This window comes from Octopus bimaculoides, chromosome 10 (genome assembly GCF_046866305.1).
Source record: "Octopus bimaculoides isolate indiv1 chromosome 10, ASM4686630v1, whole genome shotgun sequence".
In the NCBI taxonomy this organism is placed as follows: domain Eukaryota; kingdom Metazoa; phylum Mollusca; class Cephalopoda; order Octopoda; family Octopodidae; genus Octopus; species Octopus bimaculoides.
The window spans coordinates 33,054,023-33,076,629 of NC_142937.1; positions in this window are offsets into that span (position 1 = coordinate 33,054,023).

Consider the following 22,607-nt stretch of genomic DNA (forward strand, 5'->3'; position numbering starts at 1 on the left):
CTTCTACAATACACAAAATAATTTAACAATTTTTTTAATACAATTCCTAATGATATTTAATGTTATACAACTACAAAAACAGGATTTTTAAAACATCAAATAGCCTAGGGGGTCCACTCAAGTAAAATAGCAATCAAAGGGGTCCATATGTAAAATAGATGAGAAACACTTCTAGATAAACAAAAAGATAGGATACTCCTATCTGCTTCATCTTAGATTGGCTTTATCAGACATAACCAACAAGTAAAGAATAACAACATCTAATGAAATAATCTCCACTTTTCATATTTTGTGTTAGACATTTTACAGCATACATTCAACTTAAAATGATGTGTCTGTAGTAAGGTAAGCCACTGAAATCATCCTGGCAGATAACCTCATAGATCTGGTTAGTTGTAGACATATCATACAAATGTAGAAAAGCAATAAAAGTAGCTATTATCTCCCTCATATCCTGTGTATTCTTTATTACCAGTTGATATCTCATGATTCCATTAAGCTTTCAGACTAAAGGTGATGTTTTGTCATAATTTTAATGTCCACACTGAAGAGGACACATGCACATATATAACCTCCTCCTCCTCCTCTTTACAATCATAAAGCAATCATTAATATACGTCAATTCATAAATATATATACAAAATCATCACACATTTTGGTATATATGTTTTAAAAAAAGTAGCAAAAAACATACAATAAAAAACAAACCAAAACTTCAAAATCACTGTCAACATTTCCCTGGTAAAAATTTATTAATAAGTACTCTATATGCATATATGTGTTATATATATATATATATATATATATATATAGGGAGAATTCACAAAAAAACAACAGACGAAGACAGGTGTAGAAAACAAATAGATGTATTAGTATAACACTCAGGAATTGAAAAAGTCTTTAACATTTCGAGCCTACGTTCTTCCACAGAAAGGAACACAGAAAGAAACTACAAAGCTAAACTCTTTATGGATGGGTACCAACAAGTTTTTAGAATCTGACAATACGCCATAAAGCTAAACCCTTTATGGATGAGAAACCTAAGGTAATCCCATAAACTGACCTTCTCCATTTTTAATATATAACTGCTCTACATCTTAGAATGTGCATCTTCTTTCGGATTTATGTTTTCTACAAACAATATACATATATAATAGTAACAAGGGCTACTTCAATAAGTATACACACGTGCCGACAATAAGGGGAATGAAAACTAGGAGAAATTCCTTCAATAAAAAAGAAATTTAATCATATACCATTAATGATTTCATGGTCACCATGCATTACCATGTTCTCCACTCATCAGTACGAACATCACCAGGAAAAATAAATATATAGACATCTGTACATACCAAATGAACACAATGCATCCAGCAGAGCATATACAAATGTTTACACTTATAAATCCAGTTAAAGGGGTCTCTGCTTAGTTCATCCTCATTATGTGTGTATAATCGAAATAGTTCAGCACTGAATATATTCCAGTTCAATATTTGTAAATAAAATATAAGGCTAAAATCTATATATGATTTTATCGAGTAGCCAGCATGCAAACCAATTAAGGAAAAAAAAATTATACAAGGTATCTAATTTTTTCCTTTATATATAAAATACATTATAATATCAAGGGCTATTATTGTGCATCAAAGCCACACACTTTAGTGGGAATCTAAAGTCAAACTACTTCAATAAGCATATACATGCGCCAGGATCGAGGGAATGAAAACTAGAAGAAATGCCTTCAATAAAAAAAAAGGTTTAGTTGTATATCATTAATAATTTCGTGGTCACCATGTATTACCATGTTCCCCACTCATCTTTCACTCATCAGCTGGTGTATACTTGTTGCAGTAGTTTCTCTTTCAACTCCCATTAAAGCATGTGGCTTTTATGCACAGTAATAGCCCTTGATATTATAATGTATTTTATGTATAAAGGAAAAAATTAGATACCTTGTATAAATTTGTTTTCCTTAATTGGTTTATACGCTGGCTACTTGATAAAATCTTATATAGATTTTATCCTTATATTTTATTTACAAATAAATATATAAATATGTGTATCAGACATAACCAACAAGTAAACAATAACATCTCCACTTTTCATATTTCTACTTTTCATATTTTGTGTTAGACATTCAACTTAAATGTATATATATATAAAGTGAGTAAATAATTATTACACCAGACAGATTAATCTGAATGCTAAAGGGTTAAGAAAGATTTGACTACTATTTCCAGCAGGTTGGCTGACACCACAGAGCTGAATGTAATGGTTTCATAAATACATAAAGCTTTGATTACAAGAGATCCCTAAAAGATTGAGGCATATCAATGTGAAGCATGCCACAAATTGGCTGGACAGAATGATGCAAAACAGACAGTTAAGTTATCCATTATCATATCACAGAATGCATGGAAGAAAGAAAGTTCACTATTCTTAGACAATCCAAAACTCTAATATAGATGTTTTCGATCTAGTTTGGATTCTTTGCCATCAAATTTGAATTCTTTGCCATCAAATTTGAATTCTTTGCCATCAAATTTGATTGCAAAGAATTCAAATTTGATGGCAAAGAATCCAAACTAGATCAAAAACATCTATATTATCCAAAAGTATTTAATGATGAATGGAGCCTTAAGCATAGTATAAAAGCATAATAAAAACAGACGAATGGGTTATCTGGTATTGCTACAGTTGTTTTAAGAGTCTATATTGTGAAGTAAGCATAGTACACACAACATCCATAAGCTACATAATAGATTACATAATTTTCAACTCGTTATGCTGCCAAATAAACAAGCAAACAGTGATATATCATAAACAGATCATCAACAAGTGAAATTCCTAATCAGAATAATCAAACATTTAAGAGGGTGGATAGCAGAATGAGGTTGTAAATTAAAGAAGAGTTAATAGTAATCCTATTCCAAAGATGTCATTAAACTTAGCAACCTTGTTCATGAAGGCTGGTAGCAGCAGAACATGCTTGTATACTTGGCAGTGAGCAGGTGCCAAGCATGATATTTGACCTGATCAAAACATGTTCAAAGATAGCAGCTGAAGCTGTTTTTTTTTAAAAAACATTTACTGTTATATTGTTTTAAAGTTTACTACATTAATGAGCAGTGTGGTTAATAAATTCTGGTGTTACTTAATTGTTCATCTAATTAATCATGATAAAAGTTCTCTCATCAATTATTACAGAGCTAATAGAATATTGACTTTAATTAACAGAAATCCAGCTAATTATAATTCAGGGATAATAACTTAAGGAAAACTGCAGATTAGGGAAGTTCTCTGTGAAATTTCAGAGGAGAGAGAAGAAAATGAAGGATAAAGCAAAAAAAAAAATAATAAATAAAAAAAAATAAAAACAGAATAGGATAAATCAAATAGAGAAAGTAGTCAGTATACTGTCAGGAAGATGCTATTAACATTTACTAAAACCTTCAGTCAGTTGAAGAATTAGTTCTGCAGTAAACCCATTGCAATTTATTCAAAGCAGTCCTTTCTAAGTACTTGAAATTATTAATTTTTGAGGTGGCTAAACTGTTTTACAAAATAAATGTCACTTAGTATACATACATACATCATTGAGTGTTCGAAGGTCATGCTTCACCACCTCATCCCATGTCTTCCTGAGTCTACCTCTTCCAGGGGTTCCTTCCACAGTTAGGGTGTGGCACTTATATATATATATCATCATCATCATTGTTTAACGTCCACTTTCCATGCTAGCATGGGTTGGACGATTTAACTATATATATATATATATATATATATATCTCAATGTGTGTTTGACTTTGTGTTTGTCCCCCAACCACTGCTTGACAATAAGATTTGGTTTGTTTATGTCCCCATAACTTAGCAGTTTAGCAAAACAGACTGATGAAATAAGCACCAGATTTGAAAAATAAAAGCTGAAATCGAATTTTTTACTAAACCCTTCACAGTGGTCAGTGGTGCCCCTGCATGGCCATAGTCCAATCACTGAAACGAGTAAAAGATAAAAGGTAAATACCTTTCAGATGATGCAGATTATGATTTTATTGGAATTTAATGTGAGAAAAATAATTGGTGGGTGCACACACGTACATACTGACAAACGCCACATGTATATCTACACAATAAAACTTGAAATTTTGAGAAAATTATGTGATGTGTATCGATATGCATGTTTGTGTGCATGCCTAGCAATTTATTTTTTACATTAAATTCTAATATAATCATAATCTATGCCATCTGAAAGTTATTCATAGAAATTTACATTAGAAAAAACCATTCATTTTTCTGTAAGTTACGAGGAAACAAAGTTAATGAAAAAGCACGCTTGTATAGGTATGCTCTTATCTTATTAACTCTGAAAGGGATGAAAGGCAAAGGTATCTCAGTTGAATTTGAACTCAGAATGTGAAGCACCAGGAGAAATGTCACCAAACATTTTGTTTGATCGGCTTATGATTTGGACAACTCACCACATTTTCAAAATTATTACATAATATAACCAAACAGTATTTGCTCATAAATTTGGTTATGCTTTTCTAATAAAAGTCACAAGCAGATGTGAGCCTCTTCTTCCTTATAATAAAGTATTTCTCCAAATGGTCAGTTGCTGTTTTTCTGTCAATTCAAGAATACGACAAGCATTTTCATACATTTTTTTATCCTTCTATCTGTGGTTAAGAACTTTTCATCAGTAATGTCACAGCAACTTATGAAAATGTTCTTTCACATGCACAAAATAGAAATAACTCTTGTCATCTGTTCTGTTGGACACACACTTCTTACTGAAAAATGTATGTTGTATTATTACTTTTAAACATTCTGACTGAAGTTTGTATAAACTTAGTCTTTGCCAATTACATACTTAATTGAATTAAATTATTTTGTTTGAAAGATTCACCTTTTAGTATTTTCTTTATCTTTGTGTCATTTAATTTATTTTACTGACTTTATTTATACAAATTATGATATGACACACTTTATATTGAGCCAGACTTATGCTTTTGTTTTCATTTTATCTTAGACATTTTGCCTTTCATCCCTTCAAGGTCAATAAAATAGTACCAGTTGGGGTGAATGTAATCAACTTGCTCCTCCCCCAAATTTTGCTGGCCTTGTGTGAAAATTAGAAAGAATTATATTTTGGACTCCTTGTATGCTAACATATTTTTTCTTTAAATACTTCATTTATAGTTGGTGCCAAACATTTCTAGCAACAGTATTTTACATGTGAAATGGTTGTTTTCTTATCTTGAAGCAACTGCATGGTCGTTGCCTTTTCAATCAACTACTTGCAGGATAATCTGTTTTTGTTCATAAGTTGAACAGTGGAGCCAGCAGAGATTTTAAAATGGTGCTAGCAGGGCTGCCAATTCATAATTTAAAAAAAAAAGCACTGTTTCAAAAGCTAAAAGACATTAAAAAGAACTAAATAAAAGTGAAAAGTACCAAGGAAAAGTACCTAAGCAAAACATCATATAAAAAGGTATAAATTTCAAACAGTTTATATGTGAAAATTCAATTCTAATTAAATTAAAATGAAATTAACATAATTACTTTTATTTTTACTCCATAATATTTTCAAAGATTTTCCAATCAATTTCTTTTGATGTAGAAGCTGCAGTTACACATGATTTATAAGCATCCCTGGATCTAATTTTCTTTAACAGTTCATTAGGTAGTTTATAATCAACATCTACCATTTTGTTTAAGTCCATAGTCAATGTTCAAAGTTTCTCTTAGTGATTCTATGCTAAAATGATTACTCATTTGGTTTCATAAAATTCATATGGCTAAATACTCTCTCCACATCAGCATATGCATGTGGTAAAATGAGAATTGTTAAAGCTAACTTAGACAGATGTTCAGATAGACTTTCCCTGGTAAAATCCCTATACTTCAATCCAGATAGAAACTGTCTGAAATCTGTGTCCATCATGTATTTAAAAAAAATTTCCATTGAAAATTAATTTTTGTCAGAAGCTCTGAATCTTCATTAAAATAGTTTGCTATGTTTTAATGGTTTGAGACATTTGCCAAAGACATAAAGATGAAAATTATCAAGAAGGCACTGTTTAATTTGCTCTAAAATATCAACAACAAATATCATGCATCAGCTTATTATCTAATTTTCTTCTTGCTCCATAAATTTACACTCTGAGATTTCCTTCTCAAATTGATAAAAAAGATATGGCTTTGGATCAAAATAATCCTGCACTGAATCATTTCATTCAGTTCCTTTCCTGGCATTATAATTATTAAACAAAGTGAATCAAAGAGATGAAGATCATTCAATAATTTTTGAGGGTCTTGTGTTTACCCATTAAAACTAACTTTTTTCTTCATTATTCTAAACCCTTAGTTATATGGGCCAATGATCCAAGTAACCCTCCATAGGATCAAGTTTTAAAGTCTGCACAGAGTGTGGTTCTTGAGCTTATATATAATAGATTAATCTTGGATATAATAAATATAATAGATTTGAAAAAAAAAGTTTATAAAAATGAATTATTTCTATATTTAGAGGTATTCATCCAACAAATACTTCAAATTTATGACAAATTTGTATCATTGTGTCTCTCTCATAATGGCAAAACCTGAGTGTTGTAGCCGAAGTGGCATCTGACCTGAATTTTAAACAAAAAGATCTGAATTAAGTTCTGATTTCCCATTAATGGTAAAGTACTAAGTTTAGCACTAAACTAAAATAAAAAAAAAAACACTAAATGGATTTTCATGCTGAAAGTAGTAAAAAAGAATTAAATCTAGTGTGCAAAGCACTAAATTGGCAACCGTATGTATTAAAACAGTACTAGAACAATTTGTTGTCAGTCTCCAAGTCATAATATTACTAGGCTATTTCATTGTTTTTCTGGTTTCAGACTGTATGTTTTAGTTTCATTTGAAATTAAATATGTAAAATGTATCAAGTAAGTATTGAATCATTGCTAGAATGATTCTTGGAGCATTTTGTGCAGAATAAATTTTGGAAACTAGTGTATGAAAAAAAAACTATTTAATTCTGTTATGATGACTGTGTTGATCACAACCAAACCATGAAAAATTTTTATTCAGGTGGAAAAAAACCACCCCTAAAAATGAAATAGAAATACCAGTGAGCACTTTAGACAATTATGATTTTAAACAAAATTAATTTCTTGAAAGCTGTTGTTTGTAATCTGAAATATTAATATCTCAAATGTTTTTTATTTTATTTTAACATTAGTTTTTGTTTGTCATCTATTTTATGTTCTTGGTAAATTATTTTAAATAAATAAATCATAGTTTTAGTTTATTTATACAACCATCTATATGCAATATGTATCCTTTTTATATAAATTTGTTTGTGTTGATGTGTTCAATAAAATCATCATCATCATCATCTTCATCTTCATCATCATCATCATCATCATCATCATTATCATCATCATTAAAGCCTGCCTAAAAGAAAGAAACTGAAAATAAGAAATTTTACAACAAAAGTAAGGATATTGTCCTGATATTTCATTTTTCTTTTCTATTCAATGCTGCTTGATATCATCTACTTCTTTTAAGTAGAAAGTTTCTTAACAATGGTTCAATACTTCATTTAAGCATCACTTGGTAACTTGGTGGTATTCTGACTTGGTAACTAGTAACAAATTGACCAGATACCACTAAAACATAAACAAGGAAAGGGCAGTATCTACAGCAGATAGATGACTGGGAAAGAGTAGAAGTATAAGGCATTTTCAGTAGTAAATTCTGCTACAAAAAGTATAGGTATTCTTTGTAAAGAAATGAATAGATAACATAAATGGTATAGTGAAGTTGGCTGATAGCAATAACGTTTAAAATCTAGTGAGAAATGGAATGATAGCCAATGTAATTGCTATAAATGTCCCTGAAGGAAGCTTAACAGACCAAAAGCAAACGGCCACAAACACTCTCTCTCTCTATTCCTCTCTCTCTCCCCCATTCTGTTCCTTCGGTGAGTTTAATCGGTTTCTTGAAAGAATTCATTAAGCGAAAAATTTCTTAAACGAATTTGGTGATATGTTTGCTCGCCTTTGAGCAAACCTATTCAGAATTCTATTTATAGCGCACTTTGATGGTTCAGAGTAGCAAGCAGAGAAATTTTAATGACACCAAATGAATTCAAGGGAAAATGCAATCTTGTATGGGCATTTTTAATAGGAATTTATTAAATTATTTGATAAAAGAAAAATTTCATGGAAGAGAAAACAATGTATAAATTTTGTAACATGAAGGAAATTTTGGAGAGTTGAGATAATTTGAGTTGGATAATAACCCAGAGGATAGGTGTCTCATATCTCATAGTCTGTGTTGCACTCTTTCTATGAGCAAGACTCTTTCTTTTTGCTCTATCTATTTAGCTACAAGTCAATAACATGGACAAGTATAATTGATTACATCAGGAGTGGGAAGATTGTTATTAAGTGTCAAGTTTAAATCCTCAGCTGAATATGATAGAAGTACCTGGTTTCTGTCATTTCTACCACCACAATGCCAAAGTGGACTCTGTGTGTGTTTATAAGTTGTTACCTGAAGTACTACAGTTTATATATATATATATAGTAACACAAAGGGAGGAATTTCGATAATCTCCATGTGATGAGTTGTAATGTAAAGAATATATATATAAAATAGAAGGAAAATGTACACACTTTACATAGTTTTAATATATTTTTTACTATATTTTATATTGTGTTTGTGGACTGGTTTCACTCTCACTAATCATGGAATTGAAATTATTGTAATTTCATATGAAATTACAATAATTTCAATGCGAGAGTGAAACTGGTCGACAAACACAATATAAAATATATTAAAAAACATATTAGAACTATGTAAAGTGCATGCATTTTCCTTCATTAATTATATATATCATAATTCTAGTCTAACAGTCTGACTTTAGATCTGATTATAGTCTATAAAGGATGGCTGGTAAATTCCACATTTGTAATAGTTACTACAGACAGGCAGCCACCACCAGGTAGAGATATTCCATTACCTTCAGTGTCCAACAGCATCAATCTTGAGATTAAAATTCTTATATGATTTTTATTTTTAAATCACACAATTCGAAGAATTTCCTAACCTTTCTCAGTCACCTGAAAGAGAATCTAAACTGGTATATATCTCACGACTATAATTTAATTCATTTTAAGCAATTGTTAAGTAATTAGATTAATTTCTTCATATATTAAAAAATGATACTGTGACATCATTAATTGAAATGACTATCATGGCAATTAAAGAGGTCTCTAATGGCAAACTTTTTGATTACTACTGACTTTAAAAAGTGTTGTTGTTATTGTTAAAACTATAATACTTTTTTGTTGTTATTGCCATCATGATGAAAAATAATCTTCATTAATTAATGGTATGGTTACCATTGTTACAGATATTGTTTCAAGTTCAGGGCTGGAATTAGTAAGGCTATCATGCTATATCATACTAAGGTATGTGATTCATATTTTAGAAATGGTTCTGTTGTTCTTTTATTAGTGTGGTTGATGGAAGAACTTTTTTTCTATCTTGTTTTGGTCATTGGACTGTGGCCTTACTGTGACACCATCCTGAAGGTTTAAGTTAAACAGATCAACCCAATACTTATTTTTAAAGTTTGGTATTTATTCTGTAGGTCTAGTATGCTGAACTGCTAAGTTATAAGGATGTAAACAAACCAATGTTGATTGTCAAGCAGTGGTGTGGGACAAATGCACACACACAGATATATATATATATATATATATATATATATATATATATATATATATATATATATATATATATATGCAGCACAATTTTGTCAGTGAACAGGTCGTGGCCTCAAAGCGACGAAATGTTGAAGTGAATCTGACGGCTTTTGTGTGTTATTTTAAATGGCTTATAAACACCTTCCACGCTGCAATTGTTTATATATATATATATATATATATATATATATATGTACACTCTTTCACACACACACATACACAAACAAATATGCATATTACACACACAGGTTTCTTTCAGTTTCTGTCTACCAAATCCACTCTCAAGGCTTTGGTCAGCTGAGGATATAGTAGAAGACACTTGCCCAAGGTGCCACGCAGTGGGATTGAGCCCAAAGCCACATGGCTGGAGATAAAACATTTTAACCACACAGTCATGCCTGTGAATTGGTCGAGTGCCTGACATACCATAGTAATAATGTGGTTTGAATGGCACAACAATGCACTATAATAACAACAATGGACTATAATAACTGCTGTAATTTAATCATCCATGGTCTGATAAATACACAGACACATATGTATAGGTTTATACAAAAACACATACTTATGCCTTGCACATAAATGTAAGACACTGTTGATATATATATACACCCTTATGCATCTATATACTCATGATGCCTCATCTATTGGTGTATAGAGTTGTAGGCATATATACCTTCATGTGTGTGTATTTAATACATGTATGTGTGTATGTATATGTACACACACATATCCATACAAGTGTAAATACATGTAAACAATTGACATAATTATATATATATATATATATATATATATATATATATATATATATATATATATATATATATATAATCTAATGAACACATCATCATTTTCAGAGATGCATATACATGTATAAACTCTGATGCATGTGCATAGCTACAAGTTACTAGCCAGTAATCTGCTTTAATGTGGCATGCTACATTTGGGAGAAATAAGTCCTTAATCTGCCCACGCCATCTGTGTCATAAGCCGGAGAATCCAGCCAACCACAACCAACACCATTGGTGACACTGGCACCACTACCACCAACACCCAATTCTCCAAAAATATTAAAATATAAAAGCTGTGTTAAGGTTTCCAGTTGCTAGTAATTTCCACCACCACCACCACCACTACCACTTCCACTGTTGTCACTGCCACCATCACTGCTGCCGCCGTCCCCACATTAGTAGGTTCTTGTTCTTGTCTTTCCATTCCTCTTCTGTCTCTCTTTCTCATCAATTAACACAACTAAGGAACATCCTAATTCATTTTGCTTCAGGTCTACCTGGAGCTGTGAGAGATAATGGCTTCGTTGCCATTTCAGTAAAAATGTTGAGTTTTATACATACATAAATACATTCATTTATTCATACTGTGTGTGAGCGCATGTGCGCGTACGCGTGTGTGCATGTACTTGAGTTGTATGTGGATAATTACACATGATACACACACACACACACTTACATATGTTTGAATGAATGTCTGCAAACACACCAACATATATGTATGGACATACCTTAAATGAATGTTCTTAAAAGTCACTTGAAAATGAGTATGCACATACATATATGCATTCTTCATGTACGTACATTCATACACACACTTCTACTCAGAAACAAGGGTTGATTTATAAAAAAAATTCTTTGTAAATATTCTCTTGATTGTAAACCATGATTATCCAAGAAGTCTGATGCAAAATTTCTGGTTAACATCTATTTGTTTTTAAGCTTCAAGTGTCATCTTATATAAGTCCAGTATGATGTGGCATGGTTTTTAGTTAGCAGTGAATTTAAATTTGCTTCGAGAGGCATGAAGATTCTAGAAATTATTATAGCAAGAGAACAAAAAGAATTGGCATAATTTTAAGTTTAGCATGATACTGGACTCATTCCCATCATTCTGTTTTTTTTTTATTTTACTTTACTTTATACAAACTTTATATTCTTACTTTAATTCTGTTGTTGCTTTTCTTTTTCCTAACAAATCTCAAAGAGTTTTGATAGAATGAGACAATTTTACAGTTCTCCATATTTCAAGTGGATATTTGGAAATACTTTTATTCTTAGCAGAGAAAAATATATTTCTTTTTCCACTTAGTATTTCACTTTTAGTTTCTACTTAAGATCTTCAGGGTATTCCATTTTTTTTTTTACTTTCTTTAAATTGGATTTTTGAAACTTTCTATTTGAGTTGACTAAAATAAATAAATTCTTAATAATTTGGTTTAAAATTTTCAGACAAATTTTATTGTTGTTGAAAGTTCTGTACGATCTCTGATTGAAGTAGAATGTTGCTATCAAATTTTATTCATCGTTTCTCATGATTTTTTTTGTTCATACATTTATATGGTTGTTTGTAATGGTTATTGATTTATTTTATTGTATATTTTGTTTATATATTTAGTGTGGGTGGGAAAGGTTTGTAATTCAATTTTTCAGTTTTTGTTCCATTGCTAATAGTGTGCAGTCTGATGATTTCAAAATTTGATTAGGTTTGCAAATTAAAGTTAATTTGCTCTATTGAACTATAATGGGGTGTAGGCCCAATTTTACTTTAATATTTGGTTTGTTAAGGTAAACAGTACAGAATTTATTTTCCTATCATGTTTCTCTAATAATGATTTTTAAAACAGGACTACAATCTTAAGTTTTGTGGAAGAGTATAGCTGATTACAATTGATACCCAGGTCCTGATTAGTCCTGTTTTATCAACTACACAAGAACAAATGATAATGCTTTCTGCTGGTTAGATGCTGGATTGACTTATGAATATAAAATATAATATAGTGACTCCATTGAACTGAGTCATAAAGTCGTCTCTGCCAGTGAGAATGTACACGAATCAAATGAAATACTATATGACATTCAGTTAGCTCTGTACCATTTTTCCTGATTCTGTTTGCACCTATAATAATAATAATAATAATAATAATAATGATAATAATACATTCTCAAAAGTAAATGAAAATCTTAACAAAAAATACTGACATACATATCATTACAAATATCAAAATATTGTGGGTGACAAGTGTGTACAGTTGGATAATGGTATGCTTCCACTGAGTGATTCTAAGAGGAAAGACGTAGAGAATCACTGATATGAAAGGCTATTAAATATGGAAAATGCACAGGAGAAAGACTCACAAATGTTGACATAGCAGACGGGCCAGTTATTCTAGCTGACAGTAGTATAGATAGATAAGACAATTAAAGAGATGAAGACAAGAAATTAAGGAATTACTGCAGAGATGCTTAAAATATCTGGCAGAGTTGGATATGGCCTAGTCACCCATATTGTTAATCAGGTTAAAGAGGAAGGTGTCATACCCAATGACTGATGTAGTAGCATTATAGTCAGCTGTTACATGGATAAAGGAAATGTCTTAGAAGTAATTATAGAGGTATCAAATTGCTGGACCAGGTCATGAAAGTTATGACGAGAGTTGTTGTTCATGCTATTGTTGCCTCCACCACCACCACAGTGACTTCCACCACCGTGACTTCCACCACCGTGACTTCCACCACCGTGACTTCCACCACCGTGACTTCCACCACCGTGACTTCCACCACCACTGCTACCACGGTCATTATCATTTGTGTATAGAAATCTTTTTGCAAACATGTTTAGAATTGAGATAATATTAATTTCTAACATTGGCTCAAGGTTACATAGTTTTTTGTGGGGACAAGTATGTGGAATGGTTGGTTGAATTGATATTGCCCCCACCCAATTCCTAAAGATAATTATTTTTTCACAATGACCCTAGAAGAATGAAAGATAATTTTACCCCCTGGTAAGATATAAAATCAGAATGTAGAAGGATGTCAGTAAAAACCACCAGGCATTTTGACTGTTGTTGTAACATCTCTCTGTCAATCCACTGCCCTCAGGACGTAAAATTATATTAACATCAGTTGCATGAAAATATCTTAATGCTAGCATTGAATCAATTATTAGTTTATTTTTCTGCAGAAGTCATTGAATATAATGAATATTGAGATATCATGACCAGAAAGGTCATTTAAATAATACTGAGTTCCAGAACAGTTTGGGGTAAAATTCCAAAGAACAAAATATGAATTTCTAAAACACGCATGCACACACACACACACACACACACACACATGCACATGCACATGCACACACACGCACACACTCAACAATATGCGTACCAGACAGAGAAGCTCATATGCATATATAGACACAGGCTTGGCTGTGAATAGACACAGGCTTGGCTGTGAATAGACACAGGCTTGGCTGTGGATAGAAACAGCTGTGTTTATGTGGTAAGAATTTTGCTTCTCAACCATGTGGTTTTGGATTCAGTCCCACTATATGATACCTTGAGCAAGTGTCTTCTATTATACTCCTGTGTTGACCAAAGCCTTGAGAAAATTGTTTTGTGTATATATATATATCCTTCAGTGGACACTAAACTCTGCTTGCGAAGACCTGTTGGGGCAAGTGAAATCGAAATCTTAATTGAACCATATTCGATGACAGGCACCTGTGCCAGTGGAGCACCAACAGCACTGTCCGAGCGTGAGAGCAGCTGTCTGGCTTCCGTGCTAGTGGCCCGTAAATAGCACCATTTGAGCGTGATCGTTACTAGCATCGCTTTACTGGCACTTGTGCTGGTGGCACGTTAGAAAATCATTCAAGCGAGGTCATTGCTAGTGCTGCAGGACCGGCTCCTGTGCAGGTGGTATGTAAAAAACACCATTTTGAGCATGGCCATTGCCAGTACCGCCTGACTGGCCCTCGAGCCGGTGGCACGTAAAAACACCCACTACACTCTTGGAGTGGTTGGCGTTAGGAAGGGCATCCAGCTGTAGAAACTCTGCCAGATCAGATTGGAGCCTGGTGCAGCCATCCGGTTCACCAGTCCTCAATCAAATCGTCCAACCCATGCTAGCATGGAAAGCAGATGTTAAACGATGATGATGATGATGATGATATATATATGTTGGCTGTCTGCTTCTTGCAGATCATGGCGTTTTCTTGTACCCACAATTGATCTTTCCAAGCATGAAATCTTGAATGGCTTTTGAGTATTGAAAGGCATTTGAAGTGCTGATCACAGAAAACAGCACAGAAAACTTCATACAAATTCCATTAGATTAATTTACCAAATTTATTATCATAATTATGGATGTATTCAAACACTTCTGTATTCTCATAATTTTTAGCTTCACTTAAAAGTGGTTGTTCTGTTGAAACACAGAACACTGCAGTAGTTACCATGAAAGAAACTCTCATATTGGTTTTCAATGTGTAAACACCTTCTTCTTTATATTGCTAGTGGGAAGATAAATCATCTGCCACCAGCAGCACTGAGAGCACCAGATCACATGATTTTGCCCTGCTGTGGCCTTGTCAATGGTGAATGCTCGGATGCTGGTGTATCCATGGAAAGCCAAAATCACATGATCTTGTGGTCTCAGCGGTGGTGATGGTGGGTGATTTATCTCCCCACAAGCAATATAAGCATGAATATATTTACACACTGAAAGCCAATATGAGAATTTCTTTTATGGTAACTGCTGCAGTATTCCGTGTTTTAACAGAATATATACTTTTCAGTGGGGCTAAATATTTCCTTTTGGTATTAAATACTGCTTCTGTCATACATTTAGAAATGCCGTTGGCATTTACCACCTTTTTTCCATACCCATACACACAATGTACATATACCTATGTATGTATTTACATTCACAATATTTAAAGGTGCAGTTAAGAGGTTTGCTTACCAACTTCATAGTTTTGGGGTTCAGTCCCACCATATGGCACTTTATACAATTGCCACCTACTTTCACCCTGGGTTGACTAAACCATTATGAGTAAATTTGGTAGATGGAAACTGAGAGAAGTCAGTTGTGTGGGTGTGTGTATATATATAAGTGTGTGTGAGTGAGTGTATATATATATATATATATATATATATATATATATATATATATATATATATACACATATATAAATATATGTGTGTGTGAGAGTATGTGTATATTTGTGTCTCGAGACATCGTGCATCATGTGATTGTTGGAAATGAATGTAATTCAATGTCATATTCTGCAAAAATATATTATTACCTTGAAGTATTACCTTGCTTCGAAACAGGTAATGATTGGTGACAGGAAGGGCATCCAGCCATCGAAAATCTGCCTTGATAAACAATGCCCAACCCATGCAAGCTTGGAAAGATTATGTATGAATATATTTATATATGTCTATGTGTGTGTGTGTGTGTGTGTGTATGTGCAGACATGGTTGTGTCTTTAGAAAGTTTAGTTCCAACTATGTAGTGGCAGGATCAGTTCCAGTGTGCACCATCTTGGCCAAGTATCTTCAACATATAGTCTCAGGTCGACCAAAAATTTCTCTCTCCATCATTATCCATCTGCCAATCTCCTTCCACACTCTTGCAAACTTACTTCCCTACCCACTTACATTATCCAATCTGTACCAAGTCCCTTATATTCACCTTGACGGCTCATTCTGATACGTCTTTGCCATCATCTCTCTTTTCTAATTGGAATAACCATGTTTCTCACAGCATGACACCTATTCCTGCCTCTTTATTGTACTTTACATTTCATCACCTGGCACAAAGCCACCTCCTTCAATATTGCACCTCCTCGTTTGATGGGGGCTTGCATGTAGCTAGACCACTTCACTAGTGCTGGTGCCAAGTAAAATGTCCCCACTGTACTCTGTAAAATGGTTGGCATTAGGAAGGGTATCCAACCATAGAGATCATGCCAAAGCTGACACTGGAGCTTGGTGCAGTACTCTGGCTCGCCAGCTCCTGTTGAACCAGCTACTCTATGGAAAACAGATGTTAAATGAGGATAATATACACCTGTACATTATGTCTATTCATACATTTTCCTCCGTCGTTTGTAAACAAAGTACATTGTTATTTAAACATAGGATATTTATTTTATAACATGAGTTATCTATTCAGTACTAATTATTTTAGCACCTAATGTTGTGTGTATTTGTATATACATATATACTAATAAATACACATGTGCCCGCACACTCACACATGTGTACGCATGCACACACACACACACACAGTTGGTTATTTATTAGTATTAAAATATTCTCTTTCATGTAGACAGTGTTTGAGATGAAATGGTAGAGTAGAGTGAAGTCAAACTCATTCCCAGAGATCTCATACTCAGAAAAATCAATCATGTGAGAGAAAAACATCTCAATAAAAATGAAAGAGGTTAAAAATGAAAGAAAAAGTGACTGTAACATTTGATTGGTTACTGAATTGTTAATGAGGTGCCCTGCCACTTCTTGTTGAAATACTATATGTTTTATAACAAATTAGATTTGATATTAACAATGTTGCCATTTACAAACTCTTTGAATTTTGTATGGGTTTTTATCTTTCCATTTTTTATTTATATTTGCTAAAAATTGATGATGGTAATGGGTGGGTGGGGGGGTCATTATTGGATTTTGTTGTTTTTGTTAACACTGTAATTGTATCTTGGAATACTGTTGAAGACCCACAGTAGTTGATGGAAACAGAAATTATAAATAGTATGCAGTATTATATGGATATGATTAAGACGGTGAGCTATCCCTCTTGCAGCTCCCTAGATTCACAAAGGATTTGTAATTTAAAAGCCCTGTCAATATCAGCTCTAATTAATACTGATTCTTGATACCATTGAGTCATAGATGTCTAAGTTGATAATATTGGTTTAACAGATAAAAATGTTTAATTCATATTTCATTACTGACACTTCTCTGGGTCCATAACTAAAAAAAAAAAGGAAAAAAAAAAGAAGAAAAAAATAGAAATATTTCTTACACTCAAAGAATAGTTTTTAAGGGCCCGAGATTAATAGTAGTTTGTGTTTAGTGTATCATGAGATAAATCTGACTTTGGATACGATCTTAAGTATGAGAAAGTGTGCTATCTATTGTTAACAACCAGGTGAACAGTAGTATGTTGAATTAAGTATATTTCCCAACTAGCCCAACAGTCATTTACTATCGTGTTTGCAACATGCTCCACATCTTTGATCCTGTTTTAAGTTACCATGATGTTGTGAACATACTGGAACATCTTGGTCATTAGCTTTCAGGACATTGTTTCATTAGAAAATGCCATACTTTCCAAAGTTAACACCATTCCTGATATCCCTATGCACCCTTTCTTCATTACAGTTCTTTTGCTGTTCACCTCCTTGTCTTCATGTGTTTTATTCTGTGCACTATGTATGAACTTTTGGCTGTCATTGTCTGTTTTTTACTTGGCTTATTTTTGCTTTCTGTCCATTCTTTTACTCTTTGCGAATGAGTTGTAGTGCACCTGAACACTATACAATAAGCTCATTATTATTATTCTCATATTAGGAATCTTTACTGCCACAATTTAGTATTCCAGACCTCACAACTATAAACCTGACTCACACAAAAACATAAAGAACCCTTAAAAAACTAAGAAACTTAGAGGGATTTTTAACAGATTATTTAGAGATATTACTTTGCAGTATCCCAAAGTAATCATCTGCAAAGGTTTATAACCTTTGCAGAATAGCCTTTACTAACTCAGATAGCAATATACAAAAACAATAAAACATAACTCTATACGTCTCAAACTACTTTATATACAACACATATATTACAAAACATTCACCACTGACAGTGTTGCTCCAGCATGGTTTTAGTTGTGATGCTAAACATCCATGAAAGAACCAAAGGCTCAATACATCATATTCACCATATTTTCTCTTATGGTGAAATAAATCAGAATTTATTGCAAATTAACAGGTTTTCTAATAAATAATAAAAAGTAATACATCCTGTTAAATTTGTGTTTCCTAACAGGTTATTTTTATTTTTAAAATTGCTTTCATTATTACACCATCATTATCATCATCATCATTATTATCATTATTATAGCTACCATTAGCATTTTCTATATTTCACCGTTATCATCATTATTATCATAACTATCGTTAAGGTGAGAGCTGGCAGAATCATTAGCACACCGGGCGAAATGCTTCGCGGTATTTCGTCTGTCTTTACGTTTTGAGTTCAAATTCCGCTGAGGTTGACTTTACTTTTCATCCTTTCGGGGTCGATAAATTAAGTACCAGTTACGCACAAGGGTCAATGTAATCGACTTAATCCCTTTGTCTGTCCTTGTTTGTCCCCTCTATGTTTAGCCCCTTGTGGGAAATAAAGAAATAAGAATCGTTAGCATGCCAGGCAAAATGCTTAGCAGCATTTTGTATGTCCTTACATTCTGAGTTCAAATTCTGCTGGGGTTGACTTTGCATTTCATCATTTCAGGGTTGATAAATTAAGTACCAGTTAAATACTGGGGTCAATGTAATCAGCTTATCCCCTTCTCTAACATTTCAGGCCTTGTGCCTTTAGTAGAAAGGGATAGTATTATAACTATCATTGAAGGTGGTGAGCTGGCAGAATCTTTAGCACGCCAGGCAAAATGCTTAGTGATATTTCATCTGATGCTACGTTCTGAGTTCAAATTCTGCCAAGCTTGACTTTGCCTTTCATCCTTTCGGGGTTGATTAAATAAGGGGGTGATTAAATATGGGGTCGATATAATCAACTTAATCCCTTCCCTTAAATTTGAGGCTTTGTGCTTCCAGTAGAAAGGATTATTATTATTATTATTATAAAGCAATGAGTTTGAAGAATTGTAATAGCACCGGACAAAATGCTTAGCAGCATTTCTTCCAACTTCATGTTCTGAGTTCAAATTCTGCCAGGGTTGACATTGCTGTTCATCTTTTTGGGGTCGATAAAATAAGTACCAGTTAAGTATTAGGAATGATGTAATCGACTTCTTCCTGCAAACCTGCTGGCCTTGTGTCAAAATTTGAAACCGTTATTATAACTATCATCAATGCCATTATCAACATCTCTACCAATATCTTCATTAACATGAGAACCTCTTGGAAATAGCAGCCAAAATCACTCCTACCATCTTTAAAAAAGAAAAAAAAGAAAAACATTTAATACAGACCTAGAAAAAAAATGTGATAGTCACAGCTGGTACATCATTGATCTTGATATAATGATTAGTACTGCTGCAATTAAACAATATCTAATCATTAGCATATTACTATACTGTTTAACCAACCCCATACAAACTGTTAACTGCCTCTCAAACCACCACCATCACCACCGCCGCCACCACCACAACCCCACCCCCCACCCGCCATCACAACCCCCCACCCAACCAACCACTACCAGCACTACCGCCTTATATTAGTAACCAAAACTAAGATTTATTAATTCAGAAAAAAAATATTCAAATATTGTATTATTAATAATGATTTCTTGTATTGTTAATGACTACTACTACTACTACTACTACTACTACTACTACTACTACTACTACTACTACTACTACTACCACCACCAGCACCACCACCACCACAAACAACATTAATAAAAATAAAAGTAAAACAGTACTTAGCAAACGTCAACATTTATAACATTTTCTATAAGAACATAGAATTCTCATTTTAATTCTCCAATACTTGCCCCCCCCCCGATATTTACCAGCTCACACCCCCAGCTCCATCCACTACCACCACCTTCCACCTCCAAACAACTTGAATTAAGCTGATAAGAAGCTATCTAAATGTGGAGAGATTTTTACAAAATATATATTCATAGCCTTGCACACACACACACACTGACATTCACACAATTCACACACACACACACACACATACACAGTGTGTATACCTGTATATATTAATGTAATGTTAACCACATACAAATTAGACAAGCTACATTTGTTGAGTATGCATATATATATATATATAATGTGTGTGTGTGTGTGTGTGTGTGTATGCGTGACTTTGCACATATGTGTGTATATATATATATATATATATATATATAAATATGTCTGTGTGTGTATGTATGTATGTGTGTACATATATGTTTGAAGATATATATATCTGTGTGTATGTGTGTGTGTGTGTATGTATGTATGTATGTATGTATATATTGATGTATGTATATGTTCTGAATTTGTGCTGAGGAGATAATGCAGTAGAAGTTGGTTGATGTAATATGACCTTATCACATGTATCTGCATATATACAAAATAATATATATATATATATATATATGTATGCGTATGTATGTAATGTAATATGTGTATGTGTGTATGTATACATATGTATATTGTGTGTATGTATATTATGAAATCTCATCATAAATGATTATTGACTATCCCTTAGGGAATGAGATACATATTAATAACCTTATTTGCATACTGCATCTTTATAAGGGGGAGGGGAGGAGAAAGTTGTTGAATATCTGAACTTGATGGTGTCGGCGGTGGGGATAATGTTTATAGCAGTACTGAAGTTGATGATATTGGGCTGTAGTGATGGTTGTGTGTGTGTGTGTGTGTGTGTGTGTGTGTGTGTGTGTGTGTGTGTGTGGAGGTGGGTAGACCAAGTGGTTGTGATGGTAGTAGCAATGATAAGGTGGTGGTGTTGATGATGGTTATGCTGAGGATAGCATCATTGCTGATGCTGTCAGGGCCTTTCCTATAGCCTTTAAAATGTAAGATAACATATGTATCAACTACTGAGTATTTTGAAGGTAACCAACGAACCTGATTTTGACTCAGACCATCAGAGGAGCTTCTATGCAAGTCATTTGACTGGCTAGAAAAAGTAACCAAATCTTTCTCAAATCACATGCCCACCATTTTAAAGGGAAAGGACACAGTTGTGGCTGTGTGGTTGGAAGCTTGCTTCCCAACCATACGGTTCCACATGGTACCTTGGGCAAGTGTCTTCTGCTATAGCTTTGGGCCGACCAAAACCTTGTGAGTGGATTTAGTAGACGGAGACTGAAAGAAGCTTGTCAGATATATATATATATATATATATATATATATATGTGTGTGTGTGTGTATATGTATATATCTATGTGTCTTTGTGTCTGTTTGTCACTCACCACCACTTGACAACTGGTGTTGGTGTGTTTACATCTCCGTAACTTAGTAGTTCAGCAAAAGACACTGATAGAATAAGTACAAGGTTTAAAACTATAAGCCCTTGGGTAGATTTGTTTGACTAAAACCATTCAGGGTGGTGCTCCAGCATGGCCACTGTCAAATGATTGAAGCAAATATAAGATAAAAGATTAGATAATGAAGTTATAGATGCACAAAGACATGAGATGGTTATAGTTGGAAAGCCTTTGATTATTGATCTGCTGAGTTGGGGCTAACCTCGAGCTATGCAACAACTTTGACTCTGTTGATGTGTGTGAAATTGTGTGAAGTTGGTGGAAGTATGGTGGTGACTCTACTAGATGAGTGGAGGAATTGACTGGCAGAAGAAAAAAAAAATGCTGTGTAAACCTCCTCAAGGAATGTGAAGACGCAGGCTGGAAAGAGGAGCGTTTTCCAATCAAAGTCAAATGTAGAGGATTTGTTGGACACAGTGTGAGTGACTGTTGTTATCGTTGGGCTTAACTCATTGTAAAGTAAATACCACCATGACCGATATCCAAACTACAGTGGAAAAGGCTAGCCATTGGATTTGGTTAAAAAGTGACAATGTGCAATGGCTAGAAGAATATTGAGCTTTAATTGATAACCAGTTGATCTAGCAAGTGGCCTCGTATCAATGAAGGGGTGCTGGTGTGCATTAATGTCGTCAAGTGGTAGGCCCTGAAATGGCACACATTCTCTCCTGATGACCCCATACACTTGCTGGCTTCCAGTATGCAGAGCTTTCGATTGGTAGCACTTGCATGTGCAAGTTGTTTGCAAAACATCTAAGGAAAAAGAGAGA